The sequence below is a fragment of the Chiloscyllium plagiosum genome, unplaced genomic scaffold (assembly GCF_037043375.1).
Source record: "Chiloscyllium plagiosum isolate Xiang-an unplaced genomic scaffold, Cpla_swu_hap1 HiC_scaffold_27, whole genome shotgun sequence".
Taxonomy (NCBI): domain Eukaryota; kingdom Metazoa; phylum Chordata; class Chondrichthyes; order Orectolobiformes; family Hemiscylliidae; genus Chiloscyllium; species Chiloscyllium plagiosum.
The window spans coordinates 43,198,892-43,214,814 of record NW_028270165.1 but is presented as its reverse complement, the minus strand read 5'-3'; the positions used below and the strand labels follow the sequence as shown (position 1 = coordinate 43,214,814).

Genomic DNA, 15,923 nt, shown 5'->3' with positions numbered 1-15,923 from the left:
AAGAACGGGTGATTGATTGAATCCCTTCCCACAAACAGTAGATGAATGATTTATCTCCAGTGTGACTGCATCAATGAATTTCCAGCATGTATAGACATTTGTATCCCTTCCCACAGTTTGCACATTTCCATGGTTTCTGTAGTGAAGATCATGTCTCTCCATATTGGATGATCAGCTGATTCCTCACCCAAACACAGGACAGGGTTAATAGACTTATAGAATCCTTACAGTCCACACGTCCACACCAACCCTCTGGGGATAAAGACATCCAGACCTATTCTCCTACCCCATTACTGAACATTTACCCTTGACTAATGCACCTAACCAACACGTCCCTGAAAACAATGTGCAATTTTGCATGGTCAATTCACCTAACCTGCCCATCTTTGAATTGGGAGAAGAAACCAGAGTACCCAGAGGGAGCTGGCACAGACCCAGGGAGAATGTGCAAACTCCACAGAGACAGTCGCCTGAGGCTGGGATTGAGCCACTGTGGCGATTCAATCTCTCCCTGCTGTGAATGGTGGGATGCTATTCAATCTGTGGAACTGGTGCAGGACTTGTCCATTTGTCACTGAGTACACTGATGTTTGCAAACTTTTCCCACAGACAAACATTGACAATCTAATGGTTTTCAAATCCTGATGAATTGACTCACTCTAAGATCCTGATAAGATATTTGCTTGGAATTCTCGCTGATAAATGTGTCTCTGTGATTCTCTGTAAAACAAACTTAAATCAGGAAAAATTAGAGATTGAGCAATCGTACTGTTTAAGATACTAAAAGGAGTTAAGAATCATAAAAACCTTATAGTGTGGAAGCAGACCGTTTGAATCCACACCCATCCTCTGAAGAGCATCCCACACAGACTCAACCCCATATCCCTGCATTCCCCATGGCTTACCCACCCAGCCTGCACATCCCTGCACATTATGGGCAATTTAGCATGGCCAACCCACCTAACCCATATACCGTTGAATTGTGGGAGGAAACAGGAGCACCGAGAGGAAACCACACAGACATATGAAGAAAGTGCCAACTCCACGCAGTCTTCCGAGTCTGGAATCAAACCCAGGTCCCCAGAGCTGATAGGCAGCAGTGCTAACCATTGGGTCATCATGGAGTTCTTTGATTCCAGCAATTTGTGTGAAAGTCACTCAAATACTGACCGTGAAACATTACTGGACTGTCATGAAAAACTCAACTAGCTGACAAATGTCCTTCAGGGAAAGGGCGTGTTCTGGCCCTCCACAATACTCAGCCCTCAATGAGAGTAGAGATCGTGAGAGCAGTGGGATACTTACAGACAGTTGCCTCCATCTCCATCACAGGAATAACTGACAGATCCTCACTTCAAGAAGATCAAGATCAGAGTGTATAAAGAATCATCACCTATAAACTCCGCTCTCAGACACACACTGTCCTCCAGTAGATACATGTTTTTGTTTCTTTAGAGAAAGGGAGAGACAGAGAGAGAGAATTGCAGCTCACTGACCTTCAAGAACCAGCTGCTCTGAAGCCTCTCCTTCTCAGTGCAGGAGAGACAAACGTTCCTCTTGGTTGGAGATTGTTGTGGGGAAATTCTTCCACTCTAACCCCGTGTAGAAGAATTTCCCAGAGTTCAGTACTAACTCGAATACAAACACTTCCCAGCAGGTTGTTCCTAAACCCATCCAGTCCCTCCCTCCAGCTCTGTCTCTCACTTATCAACTCCACCAGCTCAGACACCCGGACTGCTCCATAAACAACTCGGCGCTACCTTTTGTTCACTCTGATTGGCTCGGTGTCCCGCCAATTCCAGAATGTCTTCCCGAGCTGCCCCACTTTCTATTGGGCAGGACATGCGGTCAGTCACGCAAGAGCTGAAGCATAAAAGAGATATGTGTTCATCTCTGAGCCGGCGTGTGTTTATTGACCATCGCTCGTTGTCTGGAGGGCGGTGACGAGTCAACCACAATGGAGTCACATGTAAGTCTAACCGGAGAAAGGTGAGCCCAATGGTATCTTACAATAATTGACAGTCCAGATTTTTAATGACTTAACGGAACACCCCTATCTGGCCTGGTGAGATTTGAACACGTCTCAAAATCGGCGGCACGGTGGCACAGTCGTTAGCACTGCTGCCTCGCAGTGCCAGAGACCCGGGTTCAATTCCCGACTCAGGCGACTGACTGTGTGGAGTTTGCACGTTCTCCCCGTGTCTGCGTGGGTTTCCTCCGGTTTCCTCCCACAGTCACAAAGATGTGCAGGTTAGGTGAATTGGCCATACTAAATTGCCCGTAGTGTTAGGTAAGGGGTAAATGTAGGGGTATGGGTGGGTTTCGCTTCGGCGGGTCGGTGTGGACTTGTTGGGCCGAAGGGCCTGTTTCCACACTGTAATCTAATCTAATCTAAAACATTAACCAGGGTTAGCTAGGACTAGACTAGTTACATTGAAACAAAACCACTGTCTCCTGAGACAGGGATTTCCAGCTTTGGTCAACAAGAGGACACAATGTTTCAGGGAAACCAGAATATTTATTCAGAATTTCCATCATGAACTGACAGGAATAACTTCTGTAAAACTCCCTCACAGGATTTTAGGGAGAAGATTTACATATGAAAAGAAGAATCATAATCCATAAGTCCGTGTGTGAGTAAGGATAATACTTATTGTTACATCATGGAGATCAAACCCTGTTAATTAAACTAACCGCCCAGAAAAGCTCATCTTGCCTCATAATCTGTTAAAATGTGAGTGACAGAATTCCTAAATTCCACTATTTAAAGAAAATATTTTTCTAACTCTAATAGTGAACACTAAACAAAACCTATTCACAAATCCAACACCCCCTTTCTTTAACTACTTACTATCTGACCCCAACTCGACACAACTTAATATGCTCTTCTAATAACATATTTATTAAACGTTACATTAATTTGATCTCAAGGCCACACAGTCTCCTCTTCATTGATGTTTTCACTTTTCTAGCTGCTGATCTTCCTGGGTGCTCTTCTTCTTACTGTATGTTTCACGTGAACAGGTACCTTAGATGGAGAGTGTTTTGATTTTCTCTGAGAGCAAGGTATTAGATCGGCAAATGCTCTCCCATCAACTTTCAAAATGCCGGGTTTATATCCCCCATAGGACACATTAAATTCTTATTTGATTGATTTCCAGGGATCAAAACAATAAAATTCAAATCTCATTGTCTTCTGGTATCCTGGGCATAGCTTAAATTAATTAAATTTGAATTGTTGTCAAAACATCAAACCGAACACAGGTATCCATTTAACAGCCAATTGCTACATTTGAAACAGCCCGACCTTTTGCGAGCAGCTGTGGCTGTACTTTAAGTTGAGAAAAGCTCTCTCTATCTTAAACTGACAATACCTGCTTTCGACCTCATAAAATTGCATTGATCATTTGTTCCTGGACGAACACGAAGACTCCAACACCATGATGAAACCATGTAAATGTGGAGACTATTGGAAGAGATTGTAGTTACCCTGTCTAGCTGGAAATTGATTGATACAGTCACACTGGAAATAAGCTTTTGCCTGCTCTACGTGTGGAGAGGGATTCACAGTGTATTCCAGCTTCCAGAAAAAATTGCTTATCACACTGATGAGATACCGTTTAGCTAAACCCCCTGTGGAAAGTGTTTCACACAGTCAGTCAACCTCACTGTGCACCAACGAGTTCACACTGGGGACAGGCTGTTTATGTGCCCTGTATGTAGGAAGGAATTTGCACGGACATCAAACTTGTTATGACATCAGCGAGTTCACCCTGGAGATAAATTATTTACTTGCTCAGAGTTTGCAAAGGGATTCGGATAGTCCCACAACCCCCTGATACATAAACACAATCATTCTGGTGAGAGTGTGTAAAAGAATTCACTTCTGCCCACACATCAATGAGTTCACACCAGGGAGAAATCATTCACTTGCTCCGAGTGTAATATAAACTGCATTCAGTTTTCTCAGCTCTTCAGTGCAGTTACAACATTGGCATCTACCCAACAATCTGGAAATTTGCCAGATTGCCTGTGCACAAGGAGCAGTACACATCCAACTCAGGATTAATCGTCCTATCAGTATACTCTCGATTATCGATAAAGCTATGAAACATATCGAATAACATCCTCTCAGCTATGAGCTGCTGAGTGACCAGTTTGGGTATCACAAGGCTCACTCAGGTACTGACCTCATTCTAGCCTTGGTTAAAACATGGACAAAAAAGCTTAATCCGAGAGGTGAGATGAGATTGACAGCCCTTGACCTCAAGGCTGCATTCGACCCAGTGTGCCATCAAGGTGCTTTGATTCGATTCCAGGATGTAATTTATGACTGCGTATGTTATTCTCTATATAAATCACAACGATCCTCTTGATTAGTTTCCAGTCTGTAATTCATTCCCGAGTATGTTATTCTATATACAAACTATCCCGAACCCCTCAATTAGATTATAGCCTGTATTACACACTCAGTTTTCTGTTATACTGGATGTAATCATCCTGATTCCCTCGATCAAATTTCCGTCTGTAGCTCACTTCTGATTGTGTTATTCTGCCAGTAAACAAACCCCATCTCTTGATTAGATTCCAGTCTATAAAACCCTTCCTTGAATCTAGCTACCTTTCAGAAAATGTCCATGTTTATTAATTTTGAACGTTTTTCAGCGACTAATCTATAATCGCTCAGTCTGATATAAAGTCACGGTCTTCCATGGCATATATTTTACCCAACATGGCATGCGACTGTGATTGCACCCCATTCTCAATGCAGGAGTTCCACGAGCACGCGCAATGCGCGCTTACAGGCACATGGGCTGGAGTTGGGAACATGCGGACTGATGGTCCGGAAGCCGGAAGGGAGAATGTTATGTCAATTTCTGTCCAACACTGACAGTGATGGTTCCGAGAAACTCCTCTCACAGATTAGATTAGATTACCTACAGTGTGGAAACAGGCTTTTCGGCCCAACACCAACCCTCCGAAGAGCAACTCCCCCAGACCCATTCATTTACCCCTGGCTAATGCACCTAACACTATGGGCAATTTAGCATGGCCAATTCACCTAACCTGCACAGTTTTGGATTGTGGGAGGAAACCGGAGCACCCGGAGGAAACCCACGCAGACACGGGGAGAATATGCAAACTCCACACAGACAGTTGCCCAAGGGTGGGAACCACCGCCCAAACCATCGTGTCGCCCTAATGGGTGGGGGGCATTTACAGGCTTTTCCTCGAGTAATGTTTGAATGTTTGACTGGAGTCGTGTGGTGAGTCTTTCTGACCTCTGTCTCATTCTCATGATAATTTTGGTGGTTTGTAGTTTACTGCGACTGTTAAGCTGCACTCCTCAATCTTACTCATACATGGGACCTGAACGTCTTTAGCATCTATTTGCTATACCTAATTGTGCTATTCTGAGTTCCAGACTTCAGACCCCTGGAGTTGGATTTTAGAGTGTGGTGCTGGAAAAGCACAGCAGGACAGGTAACATCCGAGGAGCAGGAGAATCGATGTTTCGGGCAAAAGGTCTTCATCAGGAAACCCTGTGCTTCGATGTAGTTTGAATGAGAATGTTGGGCATTTACTGAGCTCCTTGATTTCAGAGGTTTAGAGCTGGAGAAGATGATAGAGATAGCGAGGGACAAGACTATGAGCAAAGATTAACATTTTATAATGGATCTGCTGCATCATCAGGAACCTGTGTGCGTCAGCAGGCATAGCAATCATAGATTAAATGAACTTGGTGTGAGGAAGGCGAGAAGCAGCCGTGATCTGGAACGAAAGGAGGTCACTTGACCTGAAATGTTGACTGTATTGTCTGTCCATTGATGCTACCAGACCTACTGAGATTCTCCAGCAATTTTTGTTTTTGTTTCTGTTTCTGTTTCAGATTTCCAGCATCCACAGTTATTTGTTTCTTGTTTAGCGATTTGGATGATCTCAGATTTATGGGGAGTAGAATGTTTCAGGCCTTCAAGTGTGTGACAGAAGAATCAAACTCAAGAAGTGACAAAGGCATAGTGTAATTTTCAGAAGCAGATGAACTGAGGTGGGGCAGGGTCAGAAATTATTCCTGAGATTTGAAGAGGTGGTCCCAATGAAAGTGTGGACATGCAGCTGGTAGCTCATCTGAGAGGTAAAGCATTTACCAAGCTTTCAAGTGGCTACTTCAGCCTCACACATTTGGCATGAGGATAGATGGAAGTGATGCTGGAGAGTGGTGTTTGCAGTGTGATTTGGACATAATGGATTTGAACTTCTCATTATTTAATTGTGCAAGAGTTCCAAGTATCCAGGATTGGGTGTTGGGCTGGTGAAGGCAGTGCGAACCTCAGAGAGAAACTTGAGGACAATGATTTTCACATTTTCACTTTACTTGTTTTATTTCCCGCCAAGTTGACTCTCTCTGTCTGATGGTTGACAGGCTGGGAGATTGTGGGTTGGGCCTTGATCAACTGAGTGTTTTATTGTTCGGGAAGGTGCAAAAGGCCGGGGCGGGGTGGGGGGTGGTGCGGTTGGGCGGGCGGGGTGGTGGGCGGGGGGTGTCAAAGCTTCAATAGAAATCCAGCAGAACTGAGAACACACACCTAGCTCTGTGGGAACGGGGAGACCAACAGAGGACAGAGACATCAGGACCTGAAATCCAAGCTGACACCAGACTACCATGTAATCAGTGCTTTGATTTGCATTGCCAACCCTCTACCTTTACCGAACTTCCCATTTGATTTGAATGTCACATACCCTCAATATTCAGGATCCAATCCTTGTCATCCTAAAACCACGTCTCTGTAAGGAGTCTCAGATCACACTTATTTTCTTCAGTCAATTCGTTCACTTTTCTTACAGTGCAGCACACATTCAGACACAGTCTTTCGTTTCAATTTTTGTGATCTTTTCAAACCAGCTTTGATTAGTGGTACATTTATTCCCTTTGTCCCTTTCTGTTGTTCTCTGACATTCACTTTCCACATTACTACATTGCTCACCTGCCTTGATTTGGAATTGCCCATCATGTCCAGGGATGTGCAGGTTAGACAGGTTAGCCATGGGAAATGCAGAGTTCTCGTTTCATAATAATAGAAGTAGGAGTCGGCTATTTGGCCAGTCGAGCCTGTTCCACCATTCATTCAGATGATGGCTGATCTATCCATCATCTTAGCTCCTCCTACCTGCATTGTTCCATCTACCCTTAATTCCCCTCCATGCAATATCCCATCCAACTGTGTCTTGAATATAATTGATGAAGCTGCCTCATCTGCTCCCTTGGACAGAGAATTCCACAGAGTCACACGAATTACAACATGGAAAGAGTCTCTTCAGTCCAACTCATCCATGTTGACCAGTTATCCTAAACAGTCTAGTTCCATTTACTAGCACTTGGCCCATATCCCCCTAAACCCTTCCTATTCATGTACCCATCCAGATGCCTTTTAAGTGACGTAATTATACTAGCCTCCAAGACTTCTTCAAGCAGCTTATTCCATACCGCACCATGCTCTGCATTAAAAAGTTGTCCCTTAAGTCCCTTTTATTTCTTTCCCCTCTCACCGTAAATGTATGCCATCTAGTTCTACACTTCATCAATTCAGGGAAAAGACCTTGTCTGTTTATCCTATCAATGCCCCTCATGATGTTATAAACCTCTATAAGGTCAACCCGTAGCCTCCGATGTTCAAGGGATAACAGCCCCAACTTATTCAGCTTCTCCCGATAGCTCAAATTTTCCAACCCTGGCAACATCCTTGTAAGTCTTTTCTGAACCCTTTCATGTTTCACAACCAACTTCCAATAGGAAAGAGAGCAGAACTGCACATAATATTCCACAAGTGGCCTCACCGATGTCCTGTACAGCAGCAACATCACCTCCCAACTTCTATACTCGATACTCTGACCAATAAAGGAAAGCACACCAAATGCCTTCTTGGATATTCTGCCTACCTGTGACTACTTTCAAGGAACTATGAACTTGCACTCCAAGGTCTCTTTGTTGAGGAACACTCCCTCAGACCTTACCATTAAATAGAAAAGTCCTCCTCTGATTTGCTTTTCCGAAATGCAGCATCTCATATTTATCTAAATTAAACTCCATCTGCTATCTCGCAGTCCATTGGCCCATCTGATTAAGATCGTGTTGTGCTCTGAGCTACCCATCTTTGCTGTCCATTATACCTCGAATTTTGGTGTCATCTGCAGACTTATTTACTATACCTCCTATATTGACATCCACATCATTTATATAAATGACAAAAAGTAGTGGACCCAGCACGCATCCTTGATCACAGGCCTCCAGTCTGAAAAGCAACCCTTCACCACCATCCTCTGTTTTCTACCTTTGAGCCGATCCAAATGGCTAGTTCTCCCTCTATTCCATGATATCTAATCTTGCTAACCAATCTTCCTTGGGAACCTTGTCAAACTCCTAACTGAAGTCCATATGCTACCCTGGGATGTAGGCTATCAGGCCCAGGGGACTTGTCTGCCCTCAATCCTAATAGTGTGCTGTGTACCTTTTCCCTATCGATGTTGATTGTTTAAGTTTTACTGTTTCTGTAGCCTCTGACTTGTCCGTTCCAATAGGAATTGTACTATTGTCCTCCAACTTGAAAACTGAGGAAAAGTATTGACTTCGCATCTCTGCCATTTCCGTGTTCCCCCCTTAAGTCACTGGTTTCATCTTCCGAGGGACCAACATTTACCTTAGTAACTCTGATCCCTTTAGCGTACCAACAGAAGCTTTTGCTACACTTTTTGATATTTTGTGCGAGGTTTCTTTTGTAATTTACCTTTATTCATTTGTGAATATCCCTTTGTTTATGTTTGAAAGTTTTCCAATGTTTGAGCCTTCCAGAGGTCTGGAATAATATTTCGAAAAAGACTGAAACTTAAAAAACCCCGCACCTTTCAGTTGTCTTGGGGCAAGGAACACGATCTCCCGCCCGTTGTCTCCGATTGGTTGGATGACCCATTTAGCCACGCCCACTGCACACGTTGAGACGTCACGAGCTCGGACCCCACCCCTTGAGAACCGGCGCCTGCGCAGTATGGGTCCTGAAGCAGGACAAAGACAGTGTTACTGAGTGTGGGAGAGGAATGGCGCCGGCGGCTGAAGGAACAAGAACAGGAGCCTCTGGAAAAGCTGAGCAGGTCCGGCAGCTCGTGTCGGGAGGAATGTGAGGCGGTGTTTCGGGTCCGGGGATCCTCCTTCAGAACAGGACCAGGTTTCAGGAACATCCCAAGACCTGGCTCCTGCCCCCGGGGAGAGGAGACAGTGAGACAGGGTAGGATTGGGAACCGCGGGAGGAGGGAGACTGGGGAGTTTATAAACTCCTAGGGGGAGGCCTCAGGCCGCGAATAAAACCCACAGCCCCAGTGTTCACTTCATTGGGAAGGGACCTCTCGGGTTGCCGGTGCAACCTGCCGCCATCTTTGTCAGGGTAAGGCGCTGTCTTGGGGCGGGGAGCGCGGGCGGCCATCTTGGTGAGGGCCCCATCAACTGTCATTTCCGGAGGAGAATTCCAACCTTGTGGCAAGCTTGGACAGCCGGAAGTCATTCAGCAAATTTACTGGTTTTCTTTTCTCAAGCAACCTTGACATTTCATTATCATGTCCCTGATTCAGCTTCATTTCCAGCACCTTTGGAGGCAGCTAGATCAAGCTAATTCTTACTTAAATGAAGTTTTCCTCCATACACACACAAGGCTATCTGGCTGCATGAGGGTATTCAGGTTTCTGTATCCTGGATAATATGTGATCAGCAGGCATCTGGCAATCTACAGGAATTGCCGCCTGTGTTATGTTTATTTAACTGTACTGACATTAATCACATATTTTGTGAATTTCTTTTGCAGGAAGACACGCGGAAAGAAATCTGAAAGCAAATGACACAACAACTTCTGACAGAGACACTTGATTCATTGGGACTTGAATATCAGCAACTGTTCAAATCGAGAAGAAACGTTTGCTTTTGTTTGCTTCAGAGCGATTTTGGATACTGGTGCGGCAGGAAGAATACTGAGACACACAACTGAGGGAGATTCAGTGCGCTGACTGTGAAAACTGCTTCAACCTAATTACTCAGCTTGGGGGATAAAAATCTAACCATTCACGGTGGGGAGAGACTGTGAACACATTTTGTCTGTAATTTCAAATCCAGAGCGACATAAGGAAAGCTCTCCCTATGGGGAAACTGTGGAAATGTGAGTATTGTGAGAAAGGGTTCCCTTGCCCCTCGGTGCTAGAAACTCACAGACGCATTCACACCAGGGAGTGGCCATTCACCTGCTCCATGTGCGGGCAGGGATTCAGTTGGATGGACAACCTGTGTGCACCAGCGGGTCTACATAGGAGAGAAGCCATTCACATATCCCATGTGCGAGAGGGGGTTCGTGCAGTCATCTACACTCCGGATCCACCAGCAGGTCCACACGGGGGAGAGGCCATTCATATCCCCTGTGTGCAGGAAGGGCTTGTGGGCAATGTACAGCAACATGAGCGGGGCCACATAGGGAAGATGCCATTCACCTGCTCTGAGTGTGAGAAGGAATTCATTGATTCTTCTGGCCTGCTGACCCACCAGCTGGTCCACATTGGAGACAGCCCACTCCCCCGCTCTCAGCGCGGGAAGGCTTCTCCGGCTCCTCCCACCTGTGGAGACACCAGTGAATTCATGTGCCATTGCAGGGGGATTGAAAGAACAACGGCGGAGTCCCATTAGCGCCTGGACTATCAACCCAGTTCTGGGAACTCACAGGTTTGAATCCTGTTGTGGCAGATGACGGAATTGGAATTTGGTCAGAAATCTGGAGTTCAGAATCTAACGATGAAACCGTTTTCAGGGCAACAAAGAAAACCCCCATCTGATTCACTCATGTCCTTTCGAGGGAGGGAAACTGCCGTTGTGGGAAAGGATTCACTCAGTCATCCCAGCTGCATCCTTTACCTGATCTGACCTACACGTGACTCCAGACCCACAGCAATGTGGTGGACTCTTGACTACGCTCCCTGATTCCTGGAAAATAGGTGGGGAGAAATTTACTTGGATACAGACCGTAGGTTGAAATTGCTGAGTGAGGCAATACTTCCTCTGGGTTAAGGCTGTAACAAGGATCCAATTACAAAGGGACACGTCTGTGCTGACCAATAGTAAAGAAAGTGGGGATGGGGAGTGTGTGCACTTTGACCTTGAGCTGTTTTAAAATGAAATAAATTGGTTTTCATATGTCTTTATGCTGGGGAGATCTGAAACAGTACCGAAGTTGGGTCACAATTAAGGTGGCCTGAACTTACCATCAGACTCAGACACTGATATCTATGAGATCCAACACGTTTTTGTTTTAAAGCTGGTAATTTCTTTCAGCCTCTAACACTAAGTTTCCAATGTTATGTATCAGAAGGAGCAGTGAAATAGTAGCTAGTATTGTTAGAAACTGTTAAGTCTGTCATCTCTGCACGTACTGCGTTGTTTCATCTGCATTGTAAAGTTTACTGCCTGCAGCGGGAACGTGTGGGCTGTGTTCACTAGAAACTAAAAATCACACAACACCAGGTTATAGTCCAATAGGTTTATTTGGAAGGACTCGCTTTCGGAACACTGCTCCTTCGTCAGGTAGCTGTGGAGCAGGATCAGAAGGCACAGAATGTATAGCAAAAGATTAGTGTCATGCAATTGAAATGATATATTGAACCAACTTAGATTGCTGTTAAGTATTTCTTCTTTTAGAATGGGTTGAAGGTTTCTGTTCATTAATATGTAAATCCCAGAACTAGTTTTAAGTCACATTCTCCAGATAACTTCAGGTTTTATAAAAAGAGGTGACATCTCAGCTCAGTCAATGCATTAAAGGTGTAAGGTTTGAGTCTGTCTGTATCCCAATCTTGAGTTAGACTGGTTGTATTTTCAAAGTAGGGATTTATAAAATATGAAATGGCTTGACTGCCTGCAGATTGCGCACCTTTTGAGGAAAACTGAATGTATCTGCAAATATAATTCTGAAAATCCAAATTCACCCTATAGACTTTGTGTGTGTGTGCATAAGAGAGTGCTTGTTTGCATGCTTGGTAAAGTGTGATGGTTTGGAGATGCCGGTGTTGGACTGGGGTGTACAAGGTTAAAAATCACACAACATCAGGTTATAGTCCAATAGGTTTAATCGGAAGCACTAGCTTTTGGAGCGCCGCTCCTTCATCAGGTGATTGTGGAGGACACAATTGTAAGGCACAGAATTTATAGCAAAAACTTACAGTGTGATGTAACTGAAATTATACATAGAAAAATACTTTGATTGTTTGTTGAGTCTTTCATCTGTTCAAAAACCATGATAGTTTCACTTCTTTCATATGAGAGAGAAAGTGTGGATAAAAGCGAGGGGTGCATTTTGGTAAAGCAAACAAGGGCAAGGGTTATACAGTAAATGGTAGAACAGAGACACCCGGTGAGGGGAAAGTTTCAGGTACATAGTTCTTTGAAAGTTGCATCACCGGTAGACAGGATGGTTAAGGTGGTGGTTAGCACACTTGCTTTCATTTTTCACATAATTGAGTGTTGGAGTTGGGACGTCATGTTGAGGTTGTACAGGATATTGATGAGGCCACTTGTAGTGTACTAAGTACATGGAACATAGAAAAATACAGCGCATACAGGCCCTTTGGCCCTCGATGTTGTGCCGATCCAAGCCCACCTAACCTTCAATAGCCCACTATCCTCCATATGCCTACCCAATGCCCGAAACACCGCCTCACATTCCTCCCGACACGAGCTGCCGGACCTGCTCAGCTTTTCCAGAGGCTTTCTATCCCAGTCAATGCCAGTTGTCAGATAGGTGCAGCAAGCAATGAGGAGAAAGTGAGGTCTGCAGATGCTGGAGATCAAAGTTGAAACTTTATTGCTGGAACAGCACAGCAGGTCAGGCAGCATCCAGGGAACAGGAGATTCGACGTTTCGGGCACAGGCCCTTCTTCAGGAATGAGCAGAGAGTGTTCAGCAGGAGAAGATAAAAGATAGGGAGGAGGGACTTGGAGGAGGGGCGTTGGAAATGTGATAGGTGGAAAGAGGTCAAGGTGAGGGTGATAGGTCAGAGTAGGATGGAGGCGAAGAGGTCAAGAAGAAGACTGCAGGTCAGGAAGGCGGTGCCGGGCTGGAGGGATTCGGCTGAGACAAGGTGGGGGGAGGGGGGATGAAGAAACTGGTGAAGTCCAAGTTCATCCCCTGTGGTTGGAGGGTTCCCAGTCGGAAGATAAGACGCTCCTCCTCCGACCGTCGCGTTGTTGTGGTTTGGCGGTGGATGAGTCCAATGACCTGCATATCCTCGGTGGAGTGGGAGGGGGAGTTGAAATGCTGTGCTACAGGGTGGTTGGGTTGGTTCGTCCGGGTCTGGGTGGATTACTCTTCGGAGGGTCAGTGTGGACTTATTGGGCCGAAGGGCCCGTTTCCACACTGTAGGGAAACTAATCATTTCCACCAACTGCTTAGATTGTGCAGTCATACATGCCAGGCCCCTTGTCACCCTGTCTACCTCAGGATCTATGAGACGATTAGAATCACCTCCTATGATCGTGCTTTGCACCCCAAGACTCATTAATTTAGCAACTGCATCAATCAGAAATGTAAGATGGTGCATGTGGTGGAGGGGTGGGGGGCAATACACATTCAGGACGCCATACTCTTCTCCATGTAGTTGAGTTTTAAGAATGATGAACTGTCCAAGTTCATCCTTAATTTGCTCAATTACCTGGAAAGGGAGGTTCCTTCTTATCAGTATAGCCACTCCTCTACTCTTAGAGCTTAAGGAGAAGAATACCCTATTATAACTCCCCCACCACCCCACCCCACCTTACCCATAGCTAACATCCTGGATCCTTCCACCTGAGGCCGTGCCGTAGCCCCAGGCAATTCACAGATGAAAAAAAACACGTTATTTACAATCTGAGAGTTAACAATGGATGCCCATTCCTCCCCCCACCCCCCACCCCACACATACACACACACTCCTTCTCCATACATCTTAACCACAGGTATATCCACCCCCAAACCAAAACCAAAAGGACAGCAGTTAAAACAAAAGTCCCCACATAATGCACAACTGACCGATATACTAAATAATTCCGGTTTTACATCAAGGCAGTACAGAGAAGCCGATAACCACAAAAAAAAAACGGAGAGAGAGAAAAGAAAAGAAGGGGCAGAAAGAACTGTACCATTGTCCATATCGATGGCCCCATCCCGAACTGAGTCCTTGAATTCAGAGAATTCACAAAGTCCTTCGCCTTTTCTGCTGAATCAAAATGACATACCGACCCCCCATGAGCAAAATGCAACATGGCCAGGGACCTCAAGGAACATTGAATGTTCAGATCCCTTAATTTTCTCTTAACTTCATCAAAAGCCCTTTCTCTTCTTAATCCAGGCTCCTGGGAAGTCCTGAAAATATATTATTCTTGAGCCTTTGTGCATTAAAGCCTGTGGATCTCTTCCCAGTCTTCTTGCTGTTTCAATCACTAACTGTTTTTCTTTATAATGGATGAGGTGCAAAAGGACCGTGCGGGGGCGTGGGTCCGGTCCTGACTTGCACATTGCAATTCGGTGGGCCCGCTCCAAACTTAACAGGCCCGACTCCAACTCCAGCCCCAAGAACGTCAGGAACCACTTCTCCAGGATTACAACGAGGTCTTCGCCTTCCTCGCATTCCGGAAGACCCACGAGCTGTAAGATTTTTCTTCTACTTCTGCTCCTCAAGGAATCGAACCTGGTCTTCCAGCGTTTGGATCCTTCCTCCTGAGACCTCCGCCACGGTCTCCGATGCCACGGTCCTCTCCTCCGCTGCCTATTCTCTTCGGGCCAACACTTGAATTTCCTGCTCCATGCTTTTCCAGCGTGGCAGATAGTGGTTCCACCGCTGCTTCAATCTTATCTCAGAGTTTGGCAAACTCCGAGAGTAACTGCTGCTGTCCCATTAAATCCAATGGGACTGCCCTGGGAGTTTGAGCAATGGCTCCAGGCGCCCCCGATGCAGTAGGGGAGTGCCCTGCCTGCTGCATCCCTTTCAGCGCCTTTCCTTTGTTTGCTTTCATCCTGGTCTTAAAGCTGTCAAAGCACAATTATAGCAGCTCCAGATATTCACTAAGTTTATATTAGCACTTTTTTCTTCTAAGGATGGTTAACGAGGGGAGGGGGGCGGTAAAGGTCCACATTGCCAGAGGATATGGCACAGAGCCCAGCACAGCAGACCACTCAGACCACCGCCATCTTGGATCTCCAAGAAAATGGTTTTCAGACCAGTAGAGAACAGCTAAGGGTCATACAGCACAGAAACAGACCCTTCAGTCCAAATAGTCCATGCTATGTTCTCAAATTAAACTGGTCCATTTGCCAGTGATTGGCCCATATCCCTCCGAACCTTTCCTATTCATGTACTTATCCAAATGTCTTTTAAACATTGTTACTGTTCCTGCATCCCCCACTTCCTCTGGACATTGATTCCACACACAAACCACTTTCTTAATAAAAAAGGTTCTCCTCATATGTTTTTAAAATCTTTCTCCTCTCCCCTTCAAAATTTGCTCCCTCATCTTGAAACCCCCACCCTAGGGAAAGGACACCTGCTGGTCACCTCATCTATACCCCTCATGATCTTATAATCCTCTCTATAAAGTCACCTCTCAACCTCCTACAGTCCAGTGAAAAATATCTCAACCTATCCACCCAGATGTAAGTATATTCATATCTGTTCAGTGCTGGTGCAGGCTCGAAAAACCAAATGGTCTACCCCTGCTCCCAATTCTGTCACACTGTGTGAGACCATAACGCATGAGAACAGAAATTAGGCCATTCAACCCATCGAGTCTGCTCCGCCATTCAATCATGGCTGATAAATTTCTCAATCTCATTCTCCTGCTTTCTCCCCATTACCTTCGATTCCCTTGATACT

The 15,923-nt window shown here is 45.3% G+C and overlaps 1 long non-coding RNA gene across 2 annotated transcripts; it reads left to right on the top strand.

Moving 5' to 3' along the window:
• The first annotated feature begins 9,059 nt into the window (after positions 1–9,059).
• On the top strand, positions 9,060–11,222 carry LOC148143801 (uncharacterized). Of its 2 annotated transcripts, none has more exons than XR_015751319.1 (2): positions 9,060–9,144; positions 9,849–11,222. It is a non-coding gene; the product is annotated as an uncharacterized LOC148143801 (long non-coding RNA). The 2 variants fall into 2 exon arrangements; XR_015751318.1 differs by lacking the exon at positions 9,060–9,144 and adding an exon at positions 9,233–9,278.
• Positions 11,223–15,923: the final 4,701 nt, after the last annotated feature.